This window comes from Symphodus melops (genome assembly GCF_947650265.1).
Source record: "Symphodus melops genome assembly, chromosome: 22".
Taxonomy (NCBI): Eukaryota; Metazoa; Chordata; class Actinopteri; order Labriformes; family Labridae; genus Symphodus; species Symphodus melops.
In genome coordinates, this window is record NC_136712.1 from 15,907,553 (window position 1) to 15,920,666 (window position 13,114).

A 13,114-nucleotide genomic window follows, 5' to 3' on the forward strand; every position below is an offset into this window, starting at 1 on the left:
AGATTGATTTGTGATTTGTCAGGACAAGTGAAGACTAAAGAGTGATGAAATGACCCTCAAGGTTCTGAAATGACCCTCAAGGTTCAGCTCCTAATTTACCAGTTGTTATCTGTTCCAAACCTCAGCTCTGGTCATGAGCTCCAAGTGTTGCTTGTAACAGAAGGCAAACCTAAATGGATTTGTTTCAAACAAAAAACCATACCAGACCACACTTCCAGAGATAAGCAATATAACCTCAAACAGAGGTTTGATACAACAGCCAACAATGTTGGTAGTGAAAGTCTATTTAGGGGTCCAGACACCTCGTAAAGTCCCTGTGCATGCCAAATAAGAGATTCAGGGCTCATCACGAGAATACTAGTTCGACTTTCTATCTTGTGTAGTCGCAGAGAGTTTTTGTTGATCTGACGCCCGATCAGGACACCCTTCACATGCACCATGTTTTCTGTAAAGAAAGTGCTATTTCTTTTCTTTAAAAAAAAAAAAAAAGAAAAGGTAATTTGGATATATTGGTTACAAGGACAACCATGTGGTAAAAGTTGTACAACATATTCACTTTGAAAAGAAACCAATGATGATTGTTCTTTTTAAAACAGAGGAGTGAACAACAACCTTCTTTGACCAAGGCGTCATTGTGACTGTTTTCCTATGTGAACTCTTGCTCTAGCATATACAGTATTTCTCTTCTTCACACCCCATTGCCATCACTGCTAGACTTTATTAGTAGAACAAAAATGTGCCCTTTGCAGTGCTAAGTTTGACTTTGTTTGTTGTTGGACGGTCTAGAACATGTTTGGGACACATGGGACAAGATCTGCTGAAGCCGTGACAAGGCTGGTCAAACAAAGACTGACAGAAGAACTCAGGTCCTTTGTGAGGTGGAAAAGAGGAACCTCATTTGTCATTTCACTTTAAGAATGCTTAACCATCTAATAAAAATCATGAGTGGCAAGATGTATGTACAATTCAAAATATACACATAATTATTTTGATAATTGCAAATGGCTGCATAATCACAACAACCTTGGTGTTGCAAAATGAAGTGGGTGCCTCGTAGCTGTTTGTGAGGAAGCTTAAGGCCGCCTTAACTAACTCTCTGCCCGTTTCAAGATATCTTTCCAGAATAGCAACCACCCTTATTTGGCTTCAAAACCACTCTTCAGAAATGTTGGTGACGTCCCTGATACAGCGTACCCGTACATGTTTCATACAGTCTATAAGCATCTCAGTGGCTCGAAACTTAAACAAAAATGCTTATATAAAATAATGTAAATAACTTGCTAAAAGGTTAATTCAGCTGCTTGACTCGGAGAAGAGAGCTGGAGCTGTTCCCTGTTCTATTTGAGTATGATCATTAGTGTTGTCAGAACACCTGGGATGTTTCAAGGCCAAAGGTCAAAGGTCACAGCTTGCTGCTTGTTCTGAGGGTACTGAATGTACAGAAGTTGTGATGTTTTATAGTAGATCCATGTGTGAGTGCGTTTTTAAGAACATATGGTACTGATGATGTTCTTTCTGGTTTTCAGAGGTTACATTTTCTTCTTATTGCATCCTTATGTTGTTTGATTTTAAGCAGGGAAATGGGTTTTTTTCTCCATAATGATTCTTTTATTTCAAATTCAAATAATGTTATATTTTACTGTAACACTAACCACAAAGTTTCACGTCTTTGATATACAGTCACATGTTTTGGACATGTTTTATATGTCCCAATATGGTTTCAATTTAGACATCTTGTACGTACAGAGGGTCCTACACTTTCACTCACACACATTATTCCAACACTGCCACAGACATTTTTCACGAGGTTTCCAGGCCTGCTAGCATGCTGGGCTTTCTCAACATGATTTTGTTCTGTTGTTAACAACCTAAAAGTAAAATCTTTTTATAGCCACAGTCAAGTCGACGTACATTATTCTACTGCACAAGAATATAAAATGTTGCACCTCATAAAAAACTTAAATGGTAAGTTAAATGTACCGTCCTTTGAGCCATTGCACAAACATTAAGAGTCAAACTGTTTTTTTTTCTCATTCACACTCCTGTCCAAGTTCTTTAAACAACCCTCGTCGTGTACCTCCCCCTGCCTCAGGTCCTAAGCTGGCATTCCAGGAACATTTTTTTGTGAAGTACAACAGCATGGTAACAGTCTAAGGCATAAACAATAATTAAATCAAACCTAACTGAGCACTACATCTTATTTTACAATCCAAATGTCAACAAAGTTAAACTGTCAGAGCTCCTTTAAATTCTGAACATGATGCTGTTCATCGCTGCAAATCTCCATGAAAGCAGCCAAAATCTTGCATTTTAAGAAATATTTATTGATCTGTTTATAAAAGGGGACAATGCATAAGAACAGACTAATTAACATTGAGTCCCTGGCAGGATATGGATACGCACACGTGCACATTTTCAGATGAACCCGACAGCCTCGTAGTTGTGTTGAGTGCTCCTATATGGAAGCTATAGTTCTCAGCAGCTGGGTTCATGGCCGACCTCGCCCCTTTGCTGCATGTCTTCCCCCACTCTCTCCTGCTTCCTGTCCACTAAACGCAAAGGCCCAAAAATAACTGAAAAAATACAAATATTCATTGAACTGTACAAAAGACAGGTATAGCACAACGACAAATAGAAAGCAAACATCATCTGTACGTTAGTTGACAATGATAAACATAATACAAAAGGTGGATATGAGATGTTGCCAAAGAATCCATTAATCAGAGTTAAAGTGCAGGAGAGGGAGGTAAATCACTAAAGTGGTGGTATATTGCACATTATAAAGTCATTGTGTAATTGCACATAGCCCTATTACACAAAACGTGTTGTGTGCACATTCTATTGCACAGACCCTTGAAAGTGGCAAAGCTAGAGCCCAGACTGAGCGTGGTAGGCTGTACCACAGTGTGCTACCTCTAAAAGACATCTTCAGAAGTGGAGAAACAGACCGCAGATGACCATGTAGCATGGAGTGAGAAGTTAGACTTAAACCAGACATAAAAGTAAACTCACTTCTGAGAAGTATTTGTATTGTTTAACATGTGTTGTGTTCTTCAAGTTTTTGATTATCTTGAATTAAATATTGAAGTTTAAGTTTTGATGAATATATATGTATATATATATATATATATATATATATATATATATATATATATATATATATATACACACACACACACACACACACGGTCAGGATTACTGAAATAAATGACTTCTTTCTGTCATGTCGGTTGTTTTTGTTTTTACTTGAAGTTTGTTCATATGGATTAAATCCGAAGTAACTCATTAATATTCTTGCAAATTCAGTCATTTAAATCAAAATCAGAGGACATGTGTTTCGACTTAAAAAGCTGCTGATCCAGCTTTACTAAACAAATGTGATCCAGCAGCACTTTACCAGCTCCTAGCACCATTTTCCATTGATGTCTACAAATGACAGAGTGAGTTCACTCTGGACATCTTCTGTGTCCATTACTCCAGCAGCTGATCTGGTTGTCAGGCTTCCTCTTAGCACACAGCTGAAAGCCCTATCAATTAAGATAAGAGGACATGATGAACTCTATTGATCCCAGAGGGGAAATGCAGCTACAGGAAGAAGGTAAATTAAAGTGAAGCTCCAGGTTTACAGAGCTACCAAGAATTGATGCAACTCAGCAGACAGGAGCAGTTTCGTGTTGTCAAAGAAGCAATGTGAATAAAACAGCCAAGAAATCCCCCCCAAAAAATAAACTTACTCTTTGTTCTTCATAACAGTCTCACAGTTATATTCAATCTGGTATATTTGTCTTTACCCGAGACTGTGAATATTAGTGAATGAAGCCTGAGCGACGTCACATAATCTGTTACTGCATTTGGCTCCAGCTCAATCGGCAGTCGCCATGCTGGAAATCTTATTTCAGCCTAACTTTTATGTCGTTTGTCAATATGCATTGTTCTCTGTTCTTGAGTACCCGTAAAACGTCATCTTTACTGTTCCAATACACAAGTTTGCATTTCGACAAGAAAGGTTAAAATTTCCAAAAGTGTTCTAGGCACGGCCCTTTTTCTAATGATGCATCAGTTGGTGACTTCGTCTAATTTAGTTCTTCTGCTATCTTAACTTCCATTAACCGGTAAAGCCCACAAAATTAGAACTGACAGTTGGTTTCTTATATATACATGTAGCAGACAAACCCATCTCATAAGGATTACACCAAATAGGGAAAAAAGACAAACGTTAAATTGAGCGACTGACTTTATTATTATTTTAAATATTTTTAAATAGTAATATCATTGTTGATGTACAAGAGCGATGTGCTAATTGTTGAGTGGTATAAATCCAGTAGGCTACGATTTGGTCCGCCCCAGAATGCTTTGCTCTGCTGAGGCGGGCTACACAATACCTGGAAGAACGCATCATCCGTCCCAAAACAATCAGCTGTGTTTTTGTGAACTTGTGAGCTTGCAAGAAAACTCTTCCAAGATCGCAAGTCCATACTCAATATCAACCGAAGGATAGGCTAAGAGCTGCAGCTGAGATGGGTTTGTGGGTTTTAAGCCTTTTTAACAAACCGTTACACAGCTCCCACCTGTCAATTAGGTCAGCTAAGTGCACATCACATCACACGTCTACACATCTCTCAAGAACTTCTATTGGAAAGTAAAATTCCATTCCAATGCGTGTGTCAAAATGCAATATTTACTGAAAAATACCAATGTTCAGCATTGGACATTTTCAAAGAAAGAAATGGTCTAAACGGTCTCTTCTGACCACTTTAAGCCTCTACCTTCAATGGCCAGGTCAAATTGACCCAAAGATTCATGGGTGTTTTTGTTCACGCAGGGGCAAAAATACTATTTTCATATCACATGTTAAGTACAGTAATTAAGCCACACAGAAGACGTTTTATAGAGAATAAATTATTGTAACATAGTCTTCCCTGATGTTGAAATTTTAAAAACGGGTCAATTTCACCCGAAGACTTTAGGAGGGTTAACAATCAACAAGGCAATAAGGCAGACGTTACAACAAACAAACATCACAACATCAAACTTATAGCACTACGGTGAAGCCAAGCATGTTTTGTCTCATTATTATTCCATAATGCGATTAGAGTTTGGGTTTATTTTGATAAAACCTTTATTAAAGTGTGATTTCAAATCTAGCACACAGAGATTAGTGGTATCAACCTGTCTATGTTATCAATTCTCTGGAAGGAAAACATCATCTAAAAATCTTACACAAAACTTCAAAAGTTATTTATGGATAAGCAGCTTGACAGGAAAGATGACACAGACGTCTCCTATGTGGCTTTTTGTTTGGTAAAGCATTGACCTGAAGCCTCATACTGATCTTAATTAATAAAACACTCCAGAACAATCCGTTATGCTCTTCTGGCTTCATGACTCTTTATTAGTGAGACAGTGGTACTTCTGTCACTGAACTGTGGAAATAGCTAGCGGTACTCTGTCACTGTATCAGGACCTTTATAACCCTGATTGGAAACCATCTGTTGGGACTCTGAGCTAGAGCAGGACACTGACAACATCTATGGTTATTATCAATTATAAAAAGAGGGAAGCAATAGGTATTAACCAGACTGTGAAACCCCAATTAGTGTTGACCCACTGGTGAGTAACATCTGTTCTTTTAGATTTCCAAGTTTTTCATTTACTTGACCTAATTAGAGCTTCTTTGTGTGTGATATGGTGAGCAGACGCGTTCTGGATTAAGATGACCCATGAGAAACGATTTAAAGGGATTCCCATGTCAAAGGTATGTTGTGAGCCGAGCCAATCGAGGGTGCAATGTGACTGTTCAGGCAAAAACTTGTGCAGATCCCTTCATGAATTCATTACTTATCCGGCCGCATCAACCCGCCGGACATGATCTCAACAAATATCCAGCGGAACCAACCCGTTTTCTGAGAACAGCAGAAAAACGAACTTTTTCCAGTTTAGACTTGTTTCGCATTGATATTTTGTTTTTGAGGTGGAGGTCTGGTGACTGCATGCGGAGGCATATGAGTCACATGATTTTCAAAACTCATCAAACTGGATTGACCTCCATAAGCTCTGCTGTTGGGTAATTGTCATCTTAACATGCATTATGCCCATCAGATTTGTCCGTTCTCTCTAATTTGCCCCGCTCACATGTACTGTGTGCATTTATCTTCCCGTTTAAAAGCTGATTTGAATCAGATGTCTTTTACATTTTTATTTTAGCATTCATTAAATCCAGTGGAACCACTTTTAGGTTGTCTGATACTTCAATTAATGCCCCTTTAGGAATGTTAAGCAGCTCTGTATGGATACGTTTTTAGAAGCACTTTTGTATGTTTTCCACTTTCTATTTTGTTTGTTATCAGTTCAGTTTGGTGTGGCTAAATACCTGCTCTATCAAAACCACCTTTCAAATTGTCTACAGAACTCTGACCTCAGTGCCAACCCATGACATTGTCAAGTTATTGTTATCAAAGTAGTTCAATTTGGTGCCACTGTCATTCAAGACTTTCCCATCTGTATTTGTTTTAACCTCATCCTCAATCACAGGCTTTCAGGGCCCCATGATCGCTCCATGTCGGACTACTTCAAGTTTGGTTCGACTGCACTCCAGGAGATCCAATAGCCTCTTGCATTCACATCCTGACTTTTTCTTTCCATAATCTTTCTCTGAATCATTTGGAGGGAAATTTTGTCTTCATTTTGATGTTTTTTATACAGACCCACCAGATTCTGATACTTCCTTATTGCAAAGACTCAGAAACGGCTCAGAAACAAATCAATAAACTTAATCTAAACCGCATGCACTTTAAATGTTCAGATCTTTTTTTTTTTTTTTTTAGAATTTACAAGCTGAAAAAATGCTTGAATTTGTTTTTCATCAAGCCACATTTAATTCTGAAGTTTCTCTTGATAGGAAACAGATCTCAATTTAATAAACTTTAAAAAGGAACTGAACTTCAACGTTTCAGGCAGAGGCTGAAATGACACCAGTATAAAATAAATAGAGGCTTTTGAGCTACACATCCTGAGACACTAATCCATTGGTTAAAGTCAGTTTACTTTTAGCAAACAATTCAGGTATTATTATTTTTTTACTTGTAATGAGTGAATTAGATTAGTAAATCTAATTATTAAACACAATCCAAATGAAGTGAAGTGATAAGTTTATCTGGACTTGACAAGTGAATGTGGTTTATATCGTGTGTAATAAGATATTCTGACTAGATATTAGACATAACACTGTGTAACATTGGAGTTTTTGAAGTGTTTAAGTGCACCAAGTTCAAACCTTTCACTACAGTGATGATTTAGGAGGCTGGCACATTCAGGTTTCAAAAAAAAAAAGTTTAGTCTTTAAGTAGGAATTGTAGTTTAAAATTGATATAGTAATGGTTGATGCAGAAGAGACGAAGAAAACGTAAACAAGTATAAGATCTGATGGGTGGCTGTCTTTCTGGTTTCTAGTCGATGAGAGGTTTGTGTAAAGAGGAAGACTATGCGTTTCTGGAAAAGTCGGCGAACACAATAAAAGAACCAATGGAGGGAACTGAATCTTTGGAGGACTACAGGAGATCCGATAAGGAGGAGAGGGTGAGAGATGAGGAGTATGTCTGTAAATATTAAACTGCTATAAAAGTATGATTGAAGAACGAAACAAGTGTTTAAGTGTAAATGTGTTTGTTTCTTAGGTCCGTTGGCGACAGGAAAGGGAGCAGAAGGAAAAGGAGAGACTCAGAGAAATAGAAGAAAGCAGAAAGGTAAACACACACTTCCTCGACAGGTCTGTATCTGTAAACTCATATAGCTTCATCTCAAGCAGCTGTTGGTACAGGATAACTCTAAGTAATGCCTAAAGGCTTTGCTCATTCTGGGGAAAAAGTCCTGCTCACATAAAGTCACACAGCAGCCACTGCAGTTGATTGGTTTTTACGACAGATTCTCTGGTTGTCAGCATTATTTATTGGAATCTTAAATCTGAAGGGATGAAATCAGTTGAGGTTTTGGCTTTCAGCACTTGATTTCTACTTTTTTTTTTAAAAACATTCAGTCGTGAATTTTTGTGCCTCAACTCCGCTAGCAGCATCCCAAATGATTTATCCGTCATTATTAGCACTTAGAAAATGTCTAAAAGGAGAGATCAAACAGTTTCCTCTGGTTAGTCTTTTCTGCAGACGTAGCTTGTCGTTCACATTTAAGACACTGTGCTTAATTTTCCATTAAAGCAGGATTTTTTTTAATCAACTTAATGGACACAGTGCACTGAACGATCAGGCAGACCGGCAGTAGTGTGGCGTTGGATCAATGAGTGTTGATTCACCGTCAAGGTTCACTTCATTGCTCACGGCTAAATCAGATTCACTTCCATGGAAAACGAAAAAACTTTGGCTCTCTGTCAAGAGTGCTGAGCCTATCAGTGGCTCAGTGGAACAGACTCACACACGTGTATACACGCTGGAGCAAACGCAGCAGCAGAGGAAGTAAACATTTGGCATTTTAAAAGCAGTGGGATCAAACTGCATATTCACATAAAACAAACAAGCACGCAGTTGCTAAAACAGATGCACATCCTCATTGACAGAATGCACAGGCACAAACACACGCTCACACACTCCTGCACACACACCCAAAACACAGCTGTGGGTGCTTTGGGCAGCAGTCCTAATTCTGACAAGTGTTTGTGAGGTCAGCGGGGGACATGGGCTGTTGTTCTGCTGCGTATGCACGCTGCACACGCGTGCATACGCATCTACACACACGCACACGCAACCACACACATCAGGCAGGAAGTGTATGACAACATTTACCCGACAAAGTGGACAGTCACTCTCACCTCCGTATGGAATGCGCAGTGATTAACACTTACTTAACCTCTGACACACAAATACAGAAACACAAACGTGTTTGGACTCCATGGCCTCTGATATGTGCACTTACAGGACCCCAGATACACATACAGTACAGTCTGCCTAAACATGAACATAGAAGCACGTTAGTCATGTATGCACATTAATCACCATGGCTACAATCAAACTGGCCACTTGAGCGCCAAAGTGGAGTCTAAAAAAAAGTACACTGTAATATTTCTAACTCAGGGTGAGCGACCAGCTGCTCCAGGAGAAAACTCATCCCATTACTTGACCATGCTCTTTATTTAAGCCATTATGTTTTCAGGAAGACGGCATTATGGGGATGTTTATGGTCCCAGAGAGGCTGTCCAAAGCCAGGTTGGCTGGGATCTGTTACATAACATAAAAAGCAGAAGGAAAATAGAATACAGGAAAAGCATTTTTGTGCAAATGCTCTGGTTTTAGACTTACATAATCATCTGGCATCAACTTCTACTCCTTATTCCAAAAGTACTGGGCCATTAGGCTGTTAGGAAGTACACTTAGGTCAATATCATATCTGGATTTGATGCGTCCTGACTTGAGAAACTTGGAAAAAGACATTCTTACCTTCACATATACATAAGTGATACAGACACACAGACTTGTTGCAATTTTATGTGTATGTTGTATTTGCATTGTAACGTCCCCACATCTCTTTGCACTGTATAAGCTTGTAGTAGTTTTCAGCCCAAGTCCAACCTGGCAGCCTTATTTAAGATGTGAAGTGTGAGTTATTAAGTCTTCAGAGCAACCTCACTACCACGAAGTCCATGAAATATTGTCTGTATAAAATCCCGTGTTAAAAATCTTGATTTCATGGACCAACATTATGCAGACAAATCTTAGTGGACAAGCAGAAGTTCAATGAATGAGCCTGATCCTTTGTCAGGGGTTTTTTTCTCCTTCAATTAATTACCTGGACATCAATTTGACAAGTCAGCTTCATAGTTTGAGTTGGAGCTGAGGTTTTGGTCTGACAGGCCTCAAACTTCATACGTAGCCCAGTGTTCATTGCTAAGCAGCCTAAATAGTTGATGGAAATATTAACAAAAGGTTTTTTGTTTGTTTTACCTTCACACGGGTCAAAAGTGAGAAATGTGGTGCCACTTACAGTGTTCTGGCCAAAACTACAACAAGACTCCAGAAAAGTTGGGACATGGCATAAAAAACTGAAATAAAAAAAGATAAACTTTTCAATTCTTTTTTTTAATTTTCTAAACGTAAGCAAAGCCCTTTCCATATCCCATATCAAATAATGCTCTCAGTTCAGAATCACTTTCAAACTACTGGCTGCATTTGCTCTTGAATTAAACGGGAAGCTTGTCTTGATACTGTATAATAAACACTTGATTAAGATTTTTGAGGAAGCATTTCCCGATAAATGACTGAATTTCCCCCGAGGAATTAATAAAACATTTCTAATTAAAACCTGCTCTTTACCACCCTCTGCTTGTCAACAAAGGTACGTTGTCTGTGAAGAGGAGGTGTGACTGTGTTCTACAAACTGCACCCAAGCACACAAAAAACAATTCCGACATAATTGTATGCTTGCAAAACGTATTGTCACAGTAAACATTTGGAGGGAAAATGTACTTTAATAACTTCAACTCGTCCAAAAAGATTTCACTAAAAACAGAAAGAATGGAGCTGCCACGGATGAAGACGTGCTTGTTTTGTTTAAATGAATATTTCCCTCAGACAGTCTTGCTGTGCAGGAATATATAGCATATGAAATTTATCTCTCAATAAAAAAAAGTAGAAGCTAACTATTAGTTTTACACTCCACTGCCATTCAGTCAGGAACAAATTGTGTCTTCACAGTCCAGCATTTGGTCTTACATGTATATTTTAGTTATTCAGTTGACCTACCCACGAGCCCTGTAAATATCCACAAAGAACAGTTTACAACCGTCTACAGGATGACACAGGGGATTCTTTGTAAATGCTCCCCATGACTATTTTCACACCTGATGGATTACGTATTTTTGACCTCTCTACAGCTCTGCACACTTGTACTCAACTCCACAACCCGTCCAGCAGCCAGATGGCTAATTGGCTTCATGATGTTGTTACTGAAATGGAAAGAAGAATTAGTGTAATTTGTCAACATGTCACTGATTGCCAATTCAAGTCAATTTGTCCAATTTGGTACTCCTCCCTCCACACACACGCGCACACACGCGCATACACACACACATACACGCACACACACACACACACACAAGACCAACAAGTGTGTGAAGAGCATGAAAGAAGCCATCATTCAAACGGCCAAAAGCTTGTTTTAAACCCAAGGCTTTTTGGGGAGAGAATGTCCGGAGTGAGTGTGTGTGTGTGTGTGTGTGTGTGTGTGTGTGTTTGTTTGAGAGAGAGTGTGTGTGTGTGTGTGAGTGTGTGAGTTCACTATGTAATTGGGGAGGTAACGCTTTAACTGCTTTCACCTTCACTCCATATGTGTCAGCAAGTCTTCCTCTGTGATCTGACATTAAACTAAACGCTCCCTCACTCACATCAGCTTCCGACACACACACACACACACACACACACACACACACACACACACACACACACACACACACACACACACACACACACACACACACACACACACACACACACACACACACACACACACACACACACACACACACACACACACACACACACACACACACACACACACACACACACGACAGAAATGTTAATTGATGACAGGCGCTGAGAGCCACTGGCCTCGGCCCACTCACATGTATCCCATCTGAAATGTTTAAAGTATTTCACACAGACAAACCTCAAAGATGTCACACACACACACACACACACACACACACACACACACACACAGCGGGAAACTGGATCCAACAGAATAATACTCTGTCTAATTTAGAGGTCAGGGTTCCACATCCAGCAGGCCCGAAACGTTTCATGACTCACGCACACCTCTACACACGCATGAACCCGCCTACTTGGGACTCAGAGGTGCAGCCCTGACAGAACGTATGCTCTGTTATATCACTGTACCAGGGGAGCTGCATGGAGAACCTTAACTACAGAGATAGGAGACGGATAAGGTCACTGGATTTAGTGTGAGGGATTGTGGGGGTTTCTTTGCAAAAATAGGTGTGCAGTTGTGAAATAGAGTCCTGATATCTGGTCTTTATTATGCATGTAACAAAGAATTTGTTTTCCCTCTTTAGGTGTTTTTGTTATTGTTTTTTTTTTAAAGTATCCTTGGCTGCCTCTTTCTCAATTGAGAAATATGCAGGCTGCGTTGGAAATATAAAAACAGTCTTGGCAGCATGGTGGGTGTAAATTCAGGATGTTCATGTGGCTACACATGGGAACATGTTGACTGAAGAATCATAGGTCATCAGGATCACATGGAAGGAACATTATCCGTCTTTCAACAGGCTCTTTTGAATTAATTTCATAAAAAGTAACACGCTATTTTAACCCTGAGCAAGACATCATGCACAGGGGGGATTTATTACATTTGGGTGCAAACATCAGCGCCTCAAGGAAGTTCTGATATCCAATTCAACAAATCTCTGCACTTTATAATTTGGATCAAACACTTCGTCTTTCAAACAAATTATCTGAGTCTGTCATAATCGTCATCATGAACGCCACTAAATTTACTTCCATAAGAATGAAAATGTAGAATAACAAAGGTCTGCGGTTATGTACTGAGGTAACTCTGAGTGTTTCTTACTATCAGTTTTTGGGGCGGCAGTAGCTCATTCTGTAGGGACTTGGGTTGGGAACCGGCGGGGTTGCCAGCTCAAGTCACGGCACAGACCAAGTCCAGATATTGGTCTGGTAGCTGGAGAGGTGCCAGCCCACTTCCTGAGCACTGCAGAGGTGCCATTGAGCAAGGCACAGAAGCCCAATACTGCTCTGGAGTGCTTGCTGTGGGCAGCCCCCTCACTATGATACCTCTCGCTTAATGCATGTCCAAAGGATTCTGTTTGTGCATGTACAGCCTGTGTGTGCGTTCATGTCCATTAAACAGGATTGATAAATGACTATAATAAAAAGGGAATCCGTTTTCACAGCACACGAGCGACGCAGCTCAATGACGTAATGAAACGATCTAAAAGAATGTGGAAATGTGAAACAAGCCCGTTAATCACAACTCATACAGTAACATCACCTTTCAAACTACAAAGACACATTTTGTAATGACGGAAAAACTCTTCAACAATTAAATGCATCTGAGCAGATTCACACTCGGTTTCAAA